The sequence below is a fragment of the Dipodomys merriami genome, unplaced genomic scaffold (assembly GCF_024711535.1).
Source record: "Dipodomys merriami isolate MVZ:Mamm:240054 unplaced genomic scaffold, mDipMer1.0.p SCAF_23, whole genome shotgun sequence".
Lineage (NCBI taxonomy): Eukaryota > Metazoa > Chordata > Mammalia > Rodentia > Heteromyidae > Dipodomys > Dipodomys merriami.
In genome coordinates, this window is record NW_027203715.1 from 21732214 (window position 1) to 21751695 (window position 19482).

Consider the following 19482-nt stretch of genomic DNA (forward strand, 5'->3'; position numbering starts at 1 on the left):
CTTGTTCATAAGGAAACGAAAAACTTGGAAAAAAAATTATAGTAAGTGAAGTAAGACAGACCCAAAGAAATACAAGCTGCATAATTTCCCTCATTTGTAATAATTAAAATGTGCCTATAAATCTACAAAAAATTCCAATGGATAGTAAAAGACAAATAAGTACACTTGGACATAATGAATTAAACAGAAGTCTAAACATTCATACAGTGAGACCAAAGGAGGATATCCTTAATAGAGGGCTCAATAGGTATGTACATATGAGCATATAAAATGATATTTATAGAAATGAACTCCAAAAAATGGAAGTAAAAAGTTTTTTATTGTACTGTTTCAGTTTTTTAAAATCTTTCTTCTCTTCTCTTCTTTCTTTTTCTTTTATTTTTTTTAATTTTTATTTATTTTTTACTGTGAATATACTGTACAGAGGTGTTACAATTACATGGACAAGAAAATGAGTACATTTATTATCAAGCATTGTAGCCTCCTCCTTTGTTTCTCCTTCCCGTCCCTTCCCAACCTCCTCCTCCCCCCCACCCCAGCCTTCAAGCCCCCCCCACCAAAGCTGTAAAGTTCGTTTTCGACATAACAACTTGTACACCTCATTGTTGCAATGGGTCCACCTGTATCTATATTTAAACGACTTGTTTTTCCCATTACTCTCCACAAATTAAACCGACATCAAATACAGTGAAAGCAGGGGTTATACTGTGGGTGAGGGACATACAAAGCAACAAAGAAATTATCTTATAAATGTGTTGGAAACAATCGCATGAAAGAAAAAAAACTGAATACATATCTTAGGGTTCATTTCCCTAACATCACCTTATCTGAACTTTTTTGCTTGACTCATACATATACTAGATATTGCAAATCAGGGAAACCTTGGGATTTATGTTTCTTTGGGCTTGGCTTACTTCACTTAATATAATTTTTTCCGAGTCTTTCCATTTCCTAACAAATGGGGCAATGTCATTCTTTCTGATGGAGGTATAGAATTCCATTTTGTATACGTACCACATTTTCTTGATCCATTCATCAACTGAGGGTCATTGGGTTGGTTCCAGATCTTACTATGGTAAGTAATGCTGCAATAAACATAGTTGTGCTGGTAGCTTTAGTGGGGTCTTGATTGTAAACATTTGGATAAATGCCCAAAGTGGGATTGCTGGGTCATAGGGGAGCTCTATGTAGATATATTTAAGTAACCTCCATACTACTTCCCAAAGTGGTTAAACAAGTTTACACTCCCACCAACAATGCAGTAAGATTCCCTTCTGTCCAAATCCCCTCCAGCATCTGTTGTTATTAGAGTGCTTGGTTATAGACATTCTAAGTGGGGTGAGGTGGTATCTCAATGTTGTTTTGATTTGCATTTCTTTTATGGCTAGAGAGTTTGAGCATTTCTTCCTGTGTCTATTGGAAATCCTTCTTTGTTCTTCAGAGGAGTGTCTCTTTAAGAATTTAGCCCCCTTATTTATTGGACAGTTTTTTTCTTTGAGGATTTGTTGTAGGGGGATTTAATTTTTTGAGTTCCAGGTATATTTTAGATATGAGACCATTGTCCGTTGTATGGCTAGTGAAGATCTTGTCCCAATCTGAGGGCATTCTATTGTTCTTGCTTGCTATATCCTTTGCCATGCAGAAGCTCTGCAACTTCATACAATCCCATTTGTCCAACCTTTCTTTGATTTGTTGTGTTTCTGGGTCTCTATTAAGAAAATTTCGGCCTGCACCAAGGAGAACTAGGATTTCTCCTATTCCATCCTGTAATGTTTTCAGAGTGTCTGCTTTCAATCTGAGGTCTTTGATCCATTTGGAGTTGATTCTGGTGCAGGGTGATATATAAGGATCAAGCGTTAGTTTTCTAAGAGTAGTTAACCAGTTTTGCCAGCACCATTTACTGAAGAGGCTGTCTTTCTTCCATTCTATTTTTTTTAGCTCCCTTATGGAACATTAGATGGCTATATGTCTGTAGGTTCATTTCTGGGTTGTCAATTCTATTCCATTGGTCCTGAGGTCTGTTCTTGTGCCAGTACCAAGCTGTTTTGATTACTATGGCTTTATAGTAGAGTTTGAAATTTGGTATTGATATTTCTCCAGCATTGTTCTTTCTGTTGAGGAGCCTTTTAGCTATTCGGGATATTTCATTATTCCATATGAATATTTGGATTGCCTCTTCTATTTCCTTGAAGAATGAGGTTGGAATTTTGCTAGGTATCACATTGAATTTATAGATAGCCTTGGGAATTATTGCCATTTTGACGATGTTGATCTTTTCAATCCAGGAGCATGGGAGGTTTTGCCATTTTCTAAGTTCTGCTTTGATATCCTTTCTTCAGGTTTTTAAAATTTTCATCATAGAGCCCTTCACATCTTTCGTTAAGCTTATTTCTAGGTATTTTATTTTTTGTGGGGTTATTACAAATGGAGTTGCTTTCCTAATTACAGCCACACTTTTCTCTTTGTTGGCATACAGAAAAGTCATTGATTTTGGGGGTTTAATTTTATACCCTGCTACTTTGCCAAAGTTTTGAATCAGCTTGAGTGATTTGGGAGTGGAGTCTATGGGTTTCTTTAAATACAATTTCCTGTCATCTGCAAATAGAGAGAGTTTTACTTCTTTTCTTATTTGGATCCTCTTTATGATTGCATCTTGTCTTATTGCTGTAGCTAGGCATTGTAATAATAGATTGAAGAGAAGCAGAAAGACTGGACATCCTTGTCCTTTTCCTGAGTTAAGACGAAATGGCTTTAGTTTTCACCATTAATATAATGCTGGCTGTAGGTTTGTCATATACAGCTTTTATTGTATTGAGGAATGTTGCATGGATTCCTAATATTTCAAAAACCTTCATCATAAAGGGGCGCTTGATCTTGTCAAATGCTTTTTCTACATCTATTGAGATAACCATGTGGTTCTTATCCTTGTTCCTGTTGATGTGATTAATTATATTAATTGATTTGCGTATATTGAACAAGCTTTGCATCCCTGAAATGAATCCTGTTTTATAAGAGTGTATGATTTTTTTATGAATTGTTGATGCATCTGTTGAACTAGATTGTATCTGCAGACTATTGACTGGGCAAATACAGACTTTGGTTGATGGTTGCCTTAAGATAGTGTTCTAGGACAAAACTGGTGTTATTTTCATCCCAAGTGGGCAGAGTAAGCCGGAAAAATAAACACAAGAAAAATAGCAAGTCCGGGTATCTCACTCCCACTCATGATAATCAGGGACAAAATAGATAATGAATAATCCAGAGTAGTGTTCCCAAATAGCTCTATAAACACTGCTGGCCAACATGATAAATGAAAAGATTGAAAACCTACAAAGGACTCTGTATGAGCGTGATAGTGAGAGAGAGGAGGCAAACCAAGATTTATACACGAATAGCATGAGTGTGAGGAAGATACTCAAAAACTAATACACGACTTGCATGAGCAGCTTGAGAATTCTCAAAGAGAAAGGTAGGAATGGCATAGGAAGTCTAAGAACACTCAAAGAGAACTACAGGAATGGTGTGAACGTGAGGAAGCTAAACAAAGTGTAATACAGGAATTTAGAGAGCAGGATGAGAATAAACAAAGATCACTAAAGGCATTCATGGAATCCATTAACAAAGAGGTGAAGGAAGTCGGGAGACCACAAACGGAATGCTGAATGGAAACCAACAGAAGGAATGGAAGTCCAAGGAAACCATAACCAATCAACTAAGTGATTTGAGAACAAACACTGAGCACCAAATTAAGGAAGTAAAGAAGTTCATACAAGATCTAAAACAAAGCTTCAACAAAGAATTTGAAGCCATCAAAGCTGACCAATTAGAAGGAAAAGAAATAAAAAACAAAGTAGAAAGTCTTGACAGCAGGTTAGACCATGCAGAAGATCGAATCTCGGGGATTGAAGACAGCCCAGATATTATAGAGAAAGAACATACAAGCATCCAAGACAAGTCCAAGAAATATGATAGATCTATCCAACACTTGGAAAACAAAAGCAAAAGGAATAATCTGAGGATAATGTGTGTAGAGGAGCACCTAGAAATAGAAGTTAATGGTCTAGGAAATTTGTTTAACAGGATCCTAGCAAAGAAGTTCCCAAACATGCAAAAAGATAGGTCTATTCAGATACAAGAAACTTTTAGAACCCCAAATAGACAAGACGAGAATAGGACACCCCACTGCAACATTATAATCCACACAGGATCAACTCAGACCAAGGAAAAGATCCTTAAAGCTATCAAGGAGAAAAGATTAATCACATATAAAGGGCAACCAATTAAAATCACCTCAGATTTCTCAGCAGAGAGAATGAGAGCAAGAAGAGCCTGAAATGATGTATGCCATGCCCTAAAAACAAACAACTATCAACCAAGAACACTGTACCCAGCTAAACTCTCCTTCATAACTGAAGGCCAAATAAAAACCTTCCATAGCAAAGAAAAAAAAAAAAAAGAAACAATATATCTCCACCAAACCAGTCCTACAAAAGATTCTTAAAAATGTCCTACACATAGAAAACCAGGGAGACCACAATAAAGGCCAAGAAACTGCACACAAACTGAGAATCCAAGAACCATAGGAAGAACCCAGTTTTTGCAGCCCCCAAGAAGGTGGATAACATGGCAGGAACTCCCAAATACCTCTCAGTCCTTTCTATCAACATTAACGGACTTAACTTTCCAATTAAGCGACATAGACTGTCTAGTTGGATTAAAAAACAAGATCCTTGTATATGCTGCCTTCAGGAGTCACATCTTGCCCCTAAAAACAAACACATTTTCAATGTGAAAGGCTGGAACAAGATCTACCAAGCAAACGGCCTCCATAATCAGGCGGCAATTGCAATCCTAATACCAGATAAAATAGACTTCAACTTAAAATTTGTGAGAAGAGATAAAGAAGGTCTCTACAGATTAATTAATGGATCTCTCCTTCAGGAGGATATTACAATTCTAAGTATCTTTTCGCCAAACAAAGGAGCACACAAATTTATCCAAGAAACACTACTTTCCCTCAAATCCCACATAGATCCAAAGACATTAATTGTTGGGGATTTTAACACACCACTCTCCCCACTAGATAGATCAACTCGGCAAAATCTCAAAAGAGAACCCTCAGGTCTAAACAACTGCATAGATCAACTAGTTTTAACAGACATCTACCGAATATTTCACCCAGCAGCATCACAATACACGTTTTTCTCAGCAGCACATGGAACATTTTCTAAAATAGACCACATTTTAGGCCACAAAGGAAGTTATACTTTGCATTCTCTCAGACCACAAGGGAATAAAGTTAGAACTCAACACCAAAAGCCACCAAATAAAGTCCGGTAACACATGGAGGCTGAACAACACACTGCTGAATCACGAGTGATTCATGGAAGAGATTAGAAAGGAAATTCAAATGTTCATGCTATTTAACAAAAATGAGCACACAAATTACCAGCTCCTCTGTGACACAGTAAAGGCAGTACTCAGAGGCAAGTTTATAGCTCTGAGTTCCTACATCAACAAATTGGAGAGATCTGAAACCAACAATTTAATGAGACATCTGAACCTCCTTGAAAAAGAGCAGGAATATAAACCCCAATCGAGTAGATGGAAAGAAATAATTAAAATTAAATTAGAAATAAATGAATTAGAATCCAAAAAAACTATAGAAAGAATCAACAAAACAAAGAGTTGGTTCTTTGAAAAAATTAACAAAATTGACACACCCTTACCAAACTTATCAGAAAAAGAAGAGAACACACCTAAATAAATAAACTCAGAGATGAGAATGGAAACATCACCACAGAAACAACCAAGATTCAGAACATTTTAAGGGAATACTTCTCAAAACTTTATGCTAATAAGTTTCAGAATTTGGCAAAAATGGACCTTTTCCTAGCAAATATTGACATGCCAAAACTAAACCAAGATGAGTTAAACCATCTCAACAGGCCCATATTAAGCATTGGAATAGAAACCGCAATAAGAGCCCTCCCAGCTAAGAAAAGTCCAGGACCAGATGGTTTTACAGCAGAATTCTACAAGTCCTTCATTGCAGAGCCCACACCAATACTCCTCCAACTCTTCAATGAAATTGAAAGAGAAAGTTCACTACCGAACACATTCTGTCAAGCCATCATAACCTTCATCCCAAAACCAGTTGGGGACTCATCAAAGAAAGAGAACTATAGACACATTTCTTTGATGAATATTGATGCCAATCTTCTTTCTTTCATTCCCTTCCGTTGTTGTATAAGATTTCTGCAACCTTCATCTTGTATATAAGCTCATCTGATTTGGGAAGGGGGAACACAGAAATAGTGGGACAATAGGAAAACCAATCTGCCGTTGGATATGAACTATACAACTTTTGGGGGGAGAGAAATCAGAAGGTGGAAAACTGGGAGAGAATGACGGATGGGGTGACCCCGTTCGAAAGAAAATGTACTCATTAACTGAATCATACTACCCCTGTGGACATCACCTTTACAATAGAGTTTTTAAGAAAGAAAATGTATTTTATTTCTAAATAGAAGAAAGAAGAAATGGTTGGAAGTGGGAACACATTAATTGAAGTAAGCCATGTTCAGAAGGACAAAGGTCAAATGTTTTCTCTCATATGTTCATGCTAGACCTAAAAAGTTAACATATACATAAACACATAAAAATGTTTGTAATTTAGGGGATTGTTGAGGAATGATATAGAGGAAAGGAAAAACAAATGTTAGCTGATGAACAATATAGAAATACAGTGCACCTGTGAAGAGAGCAGAATGAAATTCAGTGAAAGCATTTGAGTAATAGATAGTACTGGAGATAGGAGAAAATTAGAGCAAAAGAGGATAGCAATAGAGTAAATTACACACATGTAAAAGGGCATGGTGAAACCCGTTTGAATAATAACCATACACTGAAACAAGCGAATGACAATCAGGAAAAACAGGTCTTATCCAGGGTATAGGTACTAGTGGCAAGGGGAAGGGAGAAGGAAAAGGAGAGTAAATAAGATCAAACTACTCTATGCTCACGTGTGTATAATGGATAATGAAGCTTGTTGTGATTGGTTTGGGAAAGGTGGAAGGGAAAAGAGGGAGAGAGGAGGGATTGAGTCTAATGAAAGTGCATGGTATAAGTATGGACATGTCAAATTGTTCCTCTGCAACTAATTGATGCTAATAAAAATATACAAAAGGAATTGTTATGCACTAAAATGTGATTATTAATTTAAGTTAAAAAAACGATTATATTTGTTGGAAGTGTGCTATTCCAGGTAAATAAAGAGATGGCATTAAGACTACTTTCAGCGATCATTTTTATAGTTTGTTACTAGAGAAACTCTGCTGATTGTGTAGAGTACCACTATACTATAATGGGAAAAAAATCAGAATCACTACAGATCTCTCTACACTGAATGCAACAAAGGCCTGGGAAAGTATGATCTGAGCCTTGAGAACCAATAACTGCCAGCGCAGACTGATTTAACCAGGAAAGCTAGCAATCACATCCAATGGAGAAACTAAAATTTGTAAAAATAAAGAAAAAATAAATGGATTTATAAACAATAAGCTATCATTACAAAGAATATTAATATGGGGAACACAACCTGAAAAAAGCAATCATGAACAGAAATTCACATCAGCAGATATCACTAGAAGTCTGACTTAATAAACTCAGGAAGAAAGGAAAGAAGAAAAACTTAGGAAAGCAGGAAATTGACAGGAAACACAATGCATCTCTCTATAATAATCATAAATATTAATGGGCTCAATTCATCAATAAAAAGAAAAAGAACTGCAGATTGGATCAGAAAACAAGACCTATCCACCTGTTGACTTCAGGAGACCCACCTCACAGCCAAACATAAAAACAAACTCCAAGTGAAGGGTTGGAGTAAGATCTACCATGCAAATATTCCCAGCAAGAAAGCAGGAGTAGCTATCATGATATCTGGCAAAATAAATTTTTCATTAAAATCAATACAAATAGAAAAAGAAGGATACTACATACTTATACAGGGAACAATCCAAGAAGAATATATAACCATTATTAGCTTATATTACCCAAATACTGGTGCACACAAATATGTTAAGCAAATACTCTCAAAATTAAAGAATAAAATAGATCCAAATACTATAATACTGTTGTGCCCAGATCGCAGGACCCCCACCAAAAAGAACACAAGGGTCAGACTTTACAACTGTTTTAAGTTTTTATTTAGATGGGCTGCAGCTCAGGCCTCTTCCTACACTCCGACACAGCGGAGACTAGGAGGAGAGCCCTGAGATAAGGATTTGCAGGGCTTATAAAGGCTCACAACCCTATGTACCACCACGTGTTGCTCTGCTAGCTGAAACAAGCAACAAATGGTCACTGCCTCATAACCATTCATTCCCCGCCCCGCCCCACCCCACTTGACTTATGGTCCTGAGACACAATCTTGTGGCTCCTGCCCAAAATTAACTCCAACAGCACTCGATCTTGAATGAGTTCTTATATTTCTAGTCTCTCTCTGACAGTAGCCATAAACAACAATAACAATAACAATCAGTCCATTTTTCTTTTCTTGAGGCATATGCAAAATGGTTGGTTAGGATGCTTGGAGACTTCCCATGTTTGCCCTGGTCGTCCAGGGCAAAGGGGTCAGCTGGTCTGGAATGGGAGCAGTGGACCCAAGCAGCAATGCCATCTACCTAAAGGGCAGGAGGAGTAGCCAGTAGCACCATGTAAGGTCCCTTCCACCGTGGTTCCAGAGATCTCAGGTTGTGTCTTTGAACAAGAACCCAGTCCCCTGGTTTAAACGAATGGGGGGGGGTAAGAATAGAGGCAGAATCATATAATGCTCTAAACTGGGGCCACACATTTTTGTGGACAAGCTGTAGATAGTCAAGTTTACATTGAAATTCAGTATCACTCAAATCAGCAAGCAATTCAGTCTGAAGGCTAGGGATAATGGGTGGAGGGTGTCCATACATTATTTCAAAAGGAGTAAAGCCAAGCTGATAGGGTGAATTTCTTACTCTAAACAGGGCAAAAGGAAGGAGCGATACCCAGTCTGCGCCAGTCTCCAAAGCCAATTTAGTTAAGGTCTCTTTTAGAGTCTGATTCATTCTTTCTACCTGCCCTGAACTCTGGGGTCTATAAGCACAGTGCGATTTCCAATCCATCTCCAGTGCTGCGGCTATTCCCTGACTTACTTTTGAGATGAAGGCCAGTCCATTATCCTACCCGATGGTGGATGGAAAGCCATACCTGGGTAGGATTTCTTCCAGGATCTTCTTAGCCATGACGTTCACGGTCTCATGCTTTGTTGGGTAAGCTTCAACCCAACAAAAACTAGCAAATATTTATATCCAAATTTTCCAGTTTTATTTTCTGTGAAGTCTACTTTCCAATACACACCTGGCCTATCTCCATGGAGGCAAGCTTCTTTTGTAACCGGTTGAGTGGGGGCATTGGTGAGCTGACAGGCTTTACAATTTTTAACAATGTCCTCAATGAGTTGATTTCCTTGCCTAATTTTTACTTCTGAGTCGGAGCAAGTCCTGCATTCTTCGGGTTCCCATGTGAGAGGTCCAATGGATTTTCTTAAGTATCCCCTTTCCTAACCTTTGTGGCAAGATAAGTTTCCCCTCCCCAGTTTTTCACCAGCCCGGGTTTTATAGACCATGGGAATTTTCTTTATCCACTCCAATCTTCTTGGAAGTACTGAGGCTCATGAGGCAAAGCTCATGGCCCTGGATCCTCTAGAGTCAGTACTTCTGCTCTGGGCTGTAGGGCCGCCTCCTTAGCTGCCTGATCGGCCAAGTTATGTCCTTTGGTTATAGAATCAGTTCCCTTTTGCCGGGCGCTAGTGGCTCACGCCTGTAATCCTAGCTACTCAGGAGGCTGAGATCTGAGGATCACGGTTCAAAGCCAGCCCGGGCAGGAGAGACCGTGAGATTCCTATCTCCAATAAACCACCAGAAAACCGGAAGTGGTGCTGTAGCTCAAGTGGTAGAGCATTGAGGTGAAGAGCTGAAGGACAGTGCCCAGGCCCAGAGTTCAAGCCGACCAAAAAAAAAAAAAAAAAAAAAAAAAAAAAAAGAATCAGTTCCCTTTTGATGTCTCGGCAGTGCATAATGGCAATATTTGCTGGTTCCCATAAGGCAGGGATGAGGCTTAAAATTTCTTGTTTGTTTTTAATAGCCTTTCCCTCAGCTGTCAGCAGCCCCCTCTCTTGGTAAATGGCTCCATGCACATGCATGTTGGCAAAAAACATACTGACTGTCTGTGTAAATGTTTAGTCTCTGCTCTTTTCCCATCTCTAGGGATTTTGTTAGCACCACTAGTTCTGCTCTTTGTGCAGACATTCCCTTAGGGAGTGCTTCTGCTCACACTATCTCAGTGTCTATGGTGACTGCTGCACCCGCGTACCTTTTTCCATCTTGAATGAAACTGCTGCCGTCTGTGAACCAGGTATGTTTGGTATGCCATAGTGGCAAGTCCAACAAGTCTGGCCTCTTTTCTTTGGCCGTCTCTCTTTTCACGCTCAATTTCATGTTCTCTATCCTTCCTTTCCTGTCTTTGCTCCTCTGTCTCTCTCTTATTGTAAACCTTTTCCGCCATGGCTACTAGATCCCTAATAAACTTTTCACCAAGTCTGTGTAGAGCCAGCAACTTTGGCTTTATGTCTGGTGCAGCTTGATTTATATAGGCAAACATAATCATCTGAGTCGACTCCTGGGTCTCAAGGTTTTGACTAAAAACTTCCATGAGCCTCTCAAGATATGCTGCCAGACGTTCACTTCCTCCCTGTCTAACATCATAAACTTTGGCCACGTTAATAGGTCAGTGAGCTGCCAACTTGAGACCTGCCAACAGAGCCTGGCAATAGAGGAGGAGTCACTTCCTAACTTCAACAGTATTGTAGTACCATGTTGGTCAGATCTCAGGAAAATAGGCAGCGATCAAGGCAGGATCTGTGATGGGCACTCCTGTGGGCCCAGGGATATGTTGCCAGGATGCCTCTCAGATATGGTCTCTCTCTTCAGTGGTAAAAAGTACCTGCAAAAGCTGACTACAATCATCCCAAGTGGGCTGATGAGTAAAGAGAATAGTTTCAAATAAACAAATTAAATTCTGGGGTTTCTCAGAAAAGGGGGCATTTTGGGCAAACCAATTGTATATATCACTGGTAGAAAATGGCCATTTTTGGGATTTCTCTCTACCATCCACATCCACAGGATCTACAGTGCATAAGAGAAAAACAGCTGCATTAGATGGCATCGTCGAGTGACTGGCCCCTCAGAAACTTTAAGGGCAGGTGCCGAGTGTTTGGCTGCTGGTTCTATAGCTGCCTTCTCCTCTTGAATATTCTCAGGCTCCACAGAAGGAACCTGGGAAGGGGAGTATGGGGGAGGAATATTTCTTCTTCCAAATCATCTCCCTGAAAAAGCGGGGGGTACAATTTCTTTTCCTCTTTCTTAGTTTCTTTTTGTAAGTCTAGGGGGCTAGATGGAGGGTTGCCCATGGTTTCCAGTCCCGTCAGTCGTACAGTCCAAAAAAACAATAAATAATACAAACAAAACACATGCAGGCTTGACAGTTACGAAGTGGAGATCTCCCAAATTGGTCCACTGACTTCTGTCACGGCAGGGTTCCACAACACCCCACGCCCCACAGCAGCAGTAGCAGATCCAGAGTGAGTGAGTTGGGCCTTGGTTAGGAGGCCCTCTTGTTCAGTTCCGGCCGAACACCAAACAAACCCATACCCCACAATTCTCACGGCGGGGTTCCAAGAACCCCCCCACAAGAGGATCTGGGACTTCTCCCAGTTCCTACAGGTTTGTCGTACCAGCGTGTCTATTTCAACAACCCTTTACACAATATGAATCGGAGCGTTTGTCCTCACAAAGGAAAATGAAAGTGCAAACAGACAACAACAGGACAAGACAAATTAACAAAGACAGCGCTGTTTTACCTTTGGAGTCTGAGGTCTCAGGGGTCTTTGGGGGGATCTTGAATGAGTCCCCACTAATATGTTGTGTCCAGGTCGCAGGACCCCCACCAAGAAGACCACTGAGAGTCAGACATTACAGCTGTTTTAAGGTTTTATTTAGGTGGACTGTAGCTCAGGCCTCTTCCTACACTCTGACACAGCAGAGCCTTGGAGGAGAGCCCCGAGCTAAGAATTTGCAGGGAGTATAAAGTCTCACAACCAGGTGTACTACCATGTGTTGCTCCGCTAGGTGAAACAAGAAACAAATGGTCACTGCCTCATAACCTTTCAATACTAGGAGAGTTTAGTTCCCCAATCTCACCAAAAGACAGGTCTACCAACCAGAGGATTGGCAGAGAAGCCACAGAGTTAAGTGAGGCCATATTTCAAGTGGAATTAATTGACATTTACTGAGTTTGCAACCCTAAAATGACACAGTGCCTATTCTTCTAAGCATCTCATGGAACTTTCTCGAAAATAGATCATATCATAGTTCATACAAGGAATTTAAACAAATACAAGGAGACTGACATAATCCTTTGAATCCTGTCTGACCACAATGGAACCAAGCTAGTTCTCAATAACAAAAGACACTGTAGAAATTGCTCAAATACATGGAAATTGAACAGCACACTTTTGAGCAATACCTGGGTAACAAGAAATTAAAGAAGAAATTTAAAAGTTCCTACAATCTAATGACAAGGAATACACATCACAAAGAAACCTGTGGGACAGGACAAAAGCAATCCTGAGGGGTAAATTTATAGCTTTCAGTGTACACATGAAGAAAATAGACACAGACCAAGAAAATAATTTCATGTTGTGGCTGAAACTGCTGGAAAATCATGTCAAAATAAATGAACCTAAGGTTACTAGATGGAGCAAGATAATCAAAATAAGAGCTGAGATCAATGAGAGAGAAACTAAGAAAACCATAAATAAAATTAATAAAACAAAAGGCTGTTTTAAAAAAATAATAAAATTGATAGAACTTTAGCAAGATAAACAAAAAAAAAAAAGAAGAAACCCAAATCAATAAGATCAGGGATGCCACGGGAAAAGTTACAACAAATACCAAAGACACCCAAACAATTATAAAGAAGTATTTCCAGAAACTATACTAAGGAAAGAAAACCTAGCAGAAATCGATGAAGTTTTAGAGAAGTACAAATTGCCCAAACCGAACAATTAAATAAGCCAAGATCTTACAATGAGAAATAGGAATCAATCAGAAGTCTCCTAAGAAGGAAAACCCCAGGACCAGATGGATTCACTACAAAACTCTATAAGACCTTTAAAAATGAACTAATACTCATACTCCTCATATGCTTCCGAGAAAGAGAAACAGAGGGAGATATCCCAAACTCATTCTATGATTCCAATATCATACTCATCCCCAAACCAGGCAAAGACCCAACAAAAAAAAGAGAACTACAGACCAATCTCCTTGATAAACACAGATCTTAACGGAATTCTAGCCAACAGAATCCAGAAACACATTTAAAAAAAATCGTACATTACGACCAAGTAGGCTTCATTCCAGAGATGCAGAGATGGTTTAACATGCATAAATCAATAAATGCAATCCATCGCATCAACAAATCCAAGGTCAAGAACTACATGATTATCTCCATTGATGCAGAAAAGGCCTTGGATAACATACAACATTCATTCATGCTAAAAGCTATGGAGAAAATAGGAATAGAAGGAACATTCCTTAAAACAATAAAAGCCATATACAACAGAACAATAGACAATATTATACTCAATGGGGAAAACCTACAACCGATTCTCCAAAAGTCAGGAACAAGGCAAGGATGCCCACTTTCACCACTCCTCCTCAATATAGTTCTGGAATCCTTATCCAGAGCAATAAGGCAGGAAAAGGCATTAAAGGGATCTCCATCGGGAAGGAAGTAGTTAAATTACCTCTTTCTGCAGATGACATGGTACTATACCTACATGATCCAAAAAAATCCAACCCCAAACTCCTATAACTTATAAGTCACTTCTACAAAGTAGCAGGATACAAAATTAACTCACAAAAATCAGTTGCCTTTCTGTACACCAACAATATACAAGCAGAAAGGGAAATCAGGGAAACAACCCCATTCACAATAACCTCAAAAAAAATTAGAAATTAACTTAACCAAAGATGTAAAAGAACTATTTAATGAAACCTATAAAAACTTAAAGAGATTATAGAGGATACTAAGAAATGGAAAGACTTTCCATGTTCTTGGATAGGTAGACTTAATATAGTGAAAATGACCATACTGCCAAAATTGATATACAAATTTAGTGCAGTTCCCATTTAAATCACAATGACCGTTCATTACTGAAATATAGAAAACAAATACAAAAATTCATCTGGAACAAAAAAGGAACTAGAATACCCAAAATAATTCTAGGCAAAACAGACAACACTGGAGGGATCTTGATGCCAGACTTCAAACTCTACTATAGAGCCATAATAACAAAGACAGCTTGGTATTGGCACAAAAACAGACCCAAAGACCAATGGAATAGAATAGAAGATACAGAAATAAAACCACACACATACATCAGCTGATATTTGACAAAGCGGCCAAAGTCACACAGTGGAAGAAGCACAGTCTCTTCAACTACTGGTGCTGGGAAAACTGGGTGGCCACCTGAAGAAAACTAAAAGTGGACCACAGCCTGTCTCCATGCAGTAACGTAAACTCAAAATGGATTGAAGACCATAACATCAAACCTGAAACTGAAACTATTGCAGAACAGAGTAGGAGAGACACTTGAATTTATAATAGGCACAGGCAAGAACTTCCTGAGCAGAGGTCCAACAAATTGGAGAGAGACTCGACAAATGGGACTACCTTAAAATAACAAGCTTCTACACAGCTAAAGGCATAGCAATCACCCTAGAAAGACAGCCAACAACTGGGAAAAAATACTTTCCAGCAATATATCAGACAAGGAGCTAATATCCAGTATATGCAGGGAACTCAAGAAAATAATCCCTCCCAAACCCAACAAACCAATTACAAATGGGCAAGGGAACTAAAGAGAGACTTCTCAGAAGAAGAGATAAAAATGGCAAAAAAAAAACCCATGAGGAAATGTTCACCTTTTCTGTTTGTAAAGGAAATGCAAATAAAGACAACCCAGAAACACCACCTTATCCCAGTCAGAATGGCCCACAATCTAAATTCAGCCAGTGACAAATGCTGGTGTGGATGCAGAGAAAGAGGAGCCCTATTACACTGCTGGTGGGAATGTACACTTATACAACCACTCTGGAAAGCATCTGGAGGCATCTCAGAAAGCCAAATATAAACCTCCCCTATGACCTAGCCATACCATTCCTAGGCATCTATCCTGAGCAAGAGGAACCAGGATTCAAGGACACATGCATCTCCATGTTTATTGCACCACTGTTTACAATAGCCAGAAAATGCAAACAACCCAGATGCTCCACTACAGATGAATGGATCCAGAAATTCTGGTACCAATATACAATGGAATATTATGCAGCCATTAGAAAGGACAAAATAATGTCATTCACAGGGAAATGGATGGAACTAGAAGAAACCATGTTGAGTTAGGTAAACCAAGAGCAAAGGGACAAATGGCACATGGTATCCCTGATAGGTGGATGTTAAATACAAAATGTAAAGAGAAAAGTCAAAGTAAATAAGACTTGAGAAACAGAGGACCTCCACTCATCTGGTCAAATCATTACTAAATGACCCCATGCTTCTGACCACATATATGGCATATATGTGCACATTGGAGGAGGACACAGAAATAGAGGGAAAGAGGGGAAAACATATAACAATGGGACCCATCAGCTGCACTGGATATTAATCAAAACGAAATAAGCAACTCAATGGCAGTGATGGGAGGGAAGGAATGAGTGGGAAAGAGGGAACAGCTGACACAAAGCAAAAGGAAAGAAATATACAGATCACCTGATATGAAAGAAATAACTGTGTTGTCAAACCTCATAGAACTCATAAACTTTATAGACCATGATAAAGACAATTGCCCCCATGAATCTTAGAATGTGTTTGTGACTTAACTATCCCACAATACAGTGAAATTTGTGAAATTTATGCAATCACTTAATCACAATTTAAAAATTGCAAAAAAGAGATGTATCAAAGAGAGACACACACATACACATATTTGTGTGTGTTTATATGTCTGTTTATGTATGTTTTTATATATACACATATATTAATATATATATTTCTATATCTATAGATATAGATACTTATATCTATAGATATAGAGCTACAGGTATAGATATATTAGTCAAGTTCTATGGTTGAACTCAGGGCCTGGGCGCTGTGCTTGAGCTTCTTTGGCCCAAGGCTAGCACTCTAACACTTGAGCCACAGTGCCACTTCTGGCCTTTTCTGAACAGTGTACTATAGATAAGAGTCTCTCGGATTTTCAAACCACAATCCTCAGATCTCAGCCTCCTGAATAGTGAGGATTACAGTTGAGAGCTATCAGGGCCTGGCTCAGACTTATATTTGACCTTTTATTAGTCAAGAGCAGTCAGCAGCAGAGAAATATTATTTATTCATTTATCTATTTGTCTATTTATGTATTTGCAGTTCTATGGAGCAGGGAATTGCTTACATAGTTGACAGGAAAAGGTAGGGTGGGCAATTCAAAGATTAGTGTGCACAGCAGCAATGACAACTACTAGGCTACAACTCAGGGTGGCAGTTGAGATACCAGAGCTTCAAAGAGGAGGCCATGTACTGAAGTTAAAACTTTAGTTAGATTCCCCCAGTGGAACTAAGGTTACATGGGAATTCATACCTTACTTTCAGGTCCAGTGGGTCTAGTTACAGTTTTTGAGCTGGAGCTGCTTCTAGAAAGGTTATTTCAAGCAAAGCAAAACACGGGAGGTATTCAATCTTGAGTCCTCTTGTCTCCCAGTATCTACTGGTCCTAACCATCCCACTCCATGGAAGCCATTCAAAAGTAGCTGGGTGCAAGAGCTCCTGCCAAAGTGTGCAGGACAAGGGGTGGGCAAGAAGAGGGCAGAGGATACATCTGAGAGCAAAGACACACTCAAGACACCGTATTCAAATTCTTATCAACAATACTTGAAATACTGCACTGACAGAGTCTGCTTTTTCATCTATAATGCAAAAACGGGACATTTACTCCATAGGGTTTTAATAATTCTAAATGCAATAATATATAGGCATAGTGTCTGGACATAGATCTATTCCTTTATAAGCATTGGTTTTCCTAGAGAGGTGAAGCGGCTAATCATTCTAAAGTGAACTTCTCCACAAAATCTTTTTTGGCAATGCTTTCATTTTGGTTATTTGATCAAAAACATCAGCAGAACCTAAAACTTCCTCAAAGAAGCAACTACTTAAAGCTCACATTTGTGCTAGAGGTCCCTGATAAGGTACTGCTTATAAGAATGCTCACAAAGATCAATGAAAAAGTGTTATGAAAGACAAGTCAGTAGCAGCTAATCCTTGCTGGTAAGATAGAAACATAAGTTTTCATAAATCTACAAATAGAGAGCCTTTAGTGGCTGCACCAAAGTTTTCGGAGAGGCATGTTTCTTAACAGTAAAATCTGCTTTCAAGGTTAAAAGAGTTCTCAGAAAAAATATATCTGAGAAAAGGTAATATAACTTTAGTTAGTTACTTACTTAGTTTGACCTAATTTGAATTTAGGAGGAAAACTTGGTCTGGGAAAGATTTAGGTTCCTGCAAGAGGATCTAATTAATTAAACTCAGCCAGTTCGTGCCCACCACCTACAGCTGCACATGACCTAGAGCTGAGCCCAGGGTGAAAATTCATCATATCTCTCATACTGTCTCTACTTTCAAGGACTTTGTTTCTTGTTCTTTGTGCAAATTGTGATTTAGGGAGCAAATGAAACAAATCTATTTGATAATAAATAAATAAATAAATAATAGGCAAATTTTATGGATCACTTTAATTCTTTTCTGTGTGTGCTGGTCCTGGGGCTTGAACTCAGAACCTTGAGCACTGTCCCTGAGCTATTATGCTCAAGTCTAGTGCTCTACCACTTGAGCCAGAGCTCTATTAACAGTTTTCTTGGTGTTTAACTGGAGATAAGAATCTCATGATCTTTCCTGCCTAGGCTGACTTTGAATAGTGATCCTTAAATCTTAATTCCTGGCCAGGATGAGCCACTGGCAACTGACTTCAATCTATATCTATATATGTAACATTATATATATATATATATATATATGTATATATATACATATATATATATATATATATACATATATATCACTTGATTAAAGCTAGCTGCATAAAACTTTTACTTTGTTTAAAGAGACATTTAATTTTAATGGAAATAATGAGGATTTTCAACAGCTGTTCTGGAACAATATAGGACTTTGTCATTTACTAGCGTAATGGTTTGGGGAAAATCACCAGCTTGTGGACAATAATATTGACTCTTGTATTTCCATAGTGAGTACCTAAGGATCACCTAAGAGGGTTTGGTCTGCTGCCTGGTTCTACATTCACAAGTAACATGAGACTAATTCATGTGGACATACTCCATCTCGGAGCATCAAATTATTGTTACAATTATTGGAGAGTAATAAATGTTACTCTAAGTTTTCTGCACTTCAAAATTATTTGACGAACATTTGGGTTAATGCCCAAATGTGGGATTGCTGGATCATAGGGGAGCTCTATGTGGAGTCTTTTGAGGAAAGTCCGTACTGCTTTCCAAAGTGGTTGAACAAGTTTACACTCCAACCAACAATGGAATAAGGTTCCCTTCTGTCCACATCCTCTCCAGCAGCTGTTGTTATTAGAGTTCTAGATTATAGCTATTCTAACTGGGGTGACGTGGTATCTCAATGTTGTTTTGATTTGCATTTCTTTTATGGCTAGAGAGGTTGAACATTTCTTCATGTATCTATTGGCCATCCTTCTTTCCTCTTCAGAGAAGGTTCTCATTAAGTCTTTAGCCCACTTGTTTATTGGGCAGTTGTTTCTTTGAGGATTTGTTTTAGGGGGATTTAATTTTTTGAGTTCCAAGTATATTTTAGATATGAGACCCTTGTCTGTTGTGTGGCTAGTGAAGATCTTATCCCAATCCGTAGGCTTTCTATTGATCTAATTAGCTATGTCCTTTGCCATGCAAAAACTCTGCAACTTCATGCAATCCCATTTGTCCAACTTTTCTTTGATTTGTTGTGTTTCCGGGTCTCTATTAAGAAAATTTCGGCCTGCACCAAGGAGGCCTAGGGTTTCTTCTATTCCATCCTGTAATGTTTTCAGAGTGTCTGATTTGACTCCGAGGTCTTTTTTCCACTTGGAATTGATTCTGGCATAGGGTGATATATAAAGAACTAGGTTCGTTATCTATAAGTAGTTAACCAATTTTGCCAGCACCATTTACTGAAGAGGCTGTCTTTCTTCCATTCTGTTTTTTAGCTCCCTTATCAAATATTAGATGGTTATAGGTCTGTGGGTTCATTTCTGGATTTTCA

At 38.7% G+C, this 19482-nt stretch overlaps 1 pseudogene; it reads right to left on the reverse strand.

The window, feature by feature from the left end:
• The window catches only part of LOC138835153 (leucine-rich repeat-containing protein 14B-like), an 83283-nt pseudogene extending 72748 nt beyond the window's left edge, over positions 1–10535 (reverse strand).
• Between the last annotated feature and the right edge of the window lie 8947 nt (positions 10536–19482).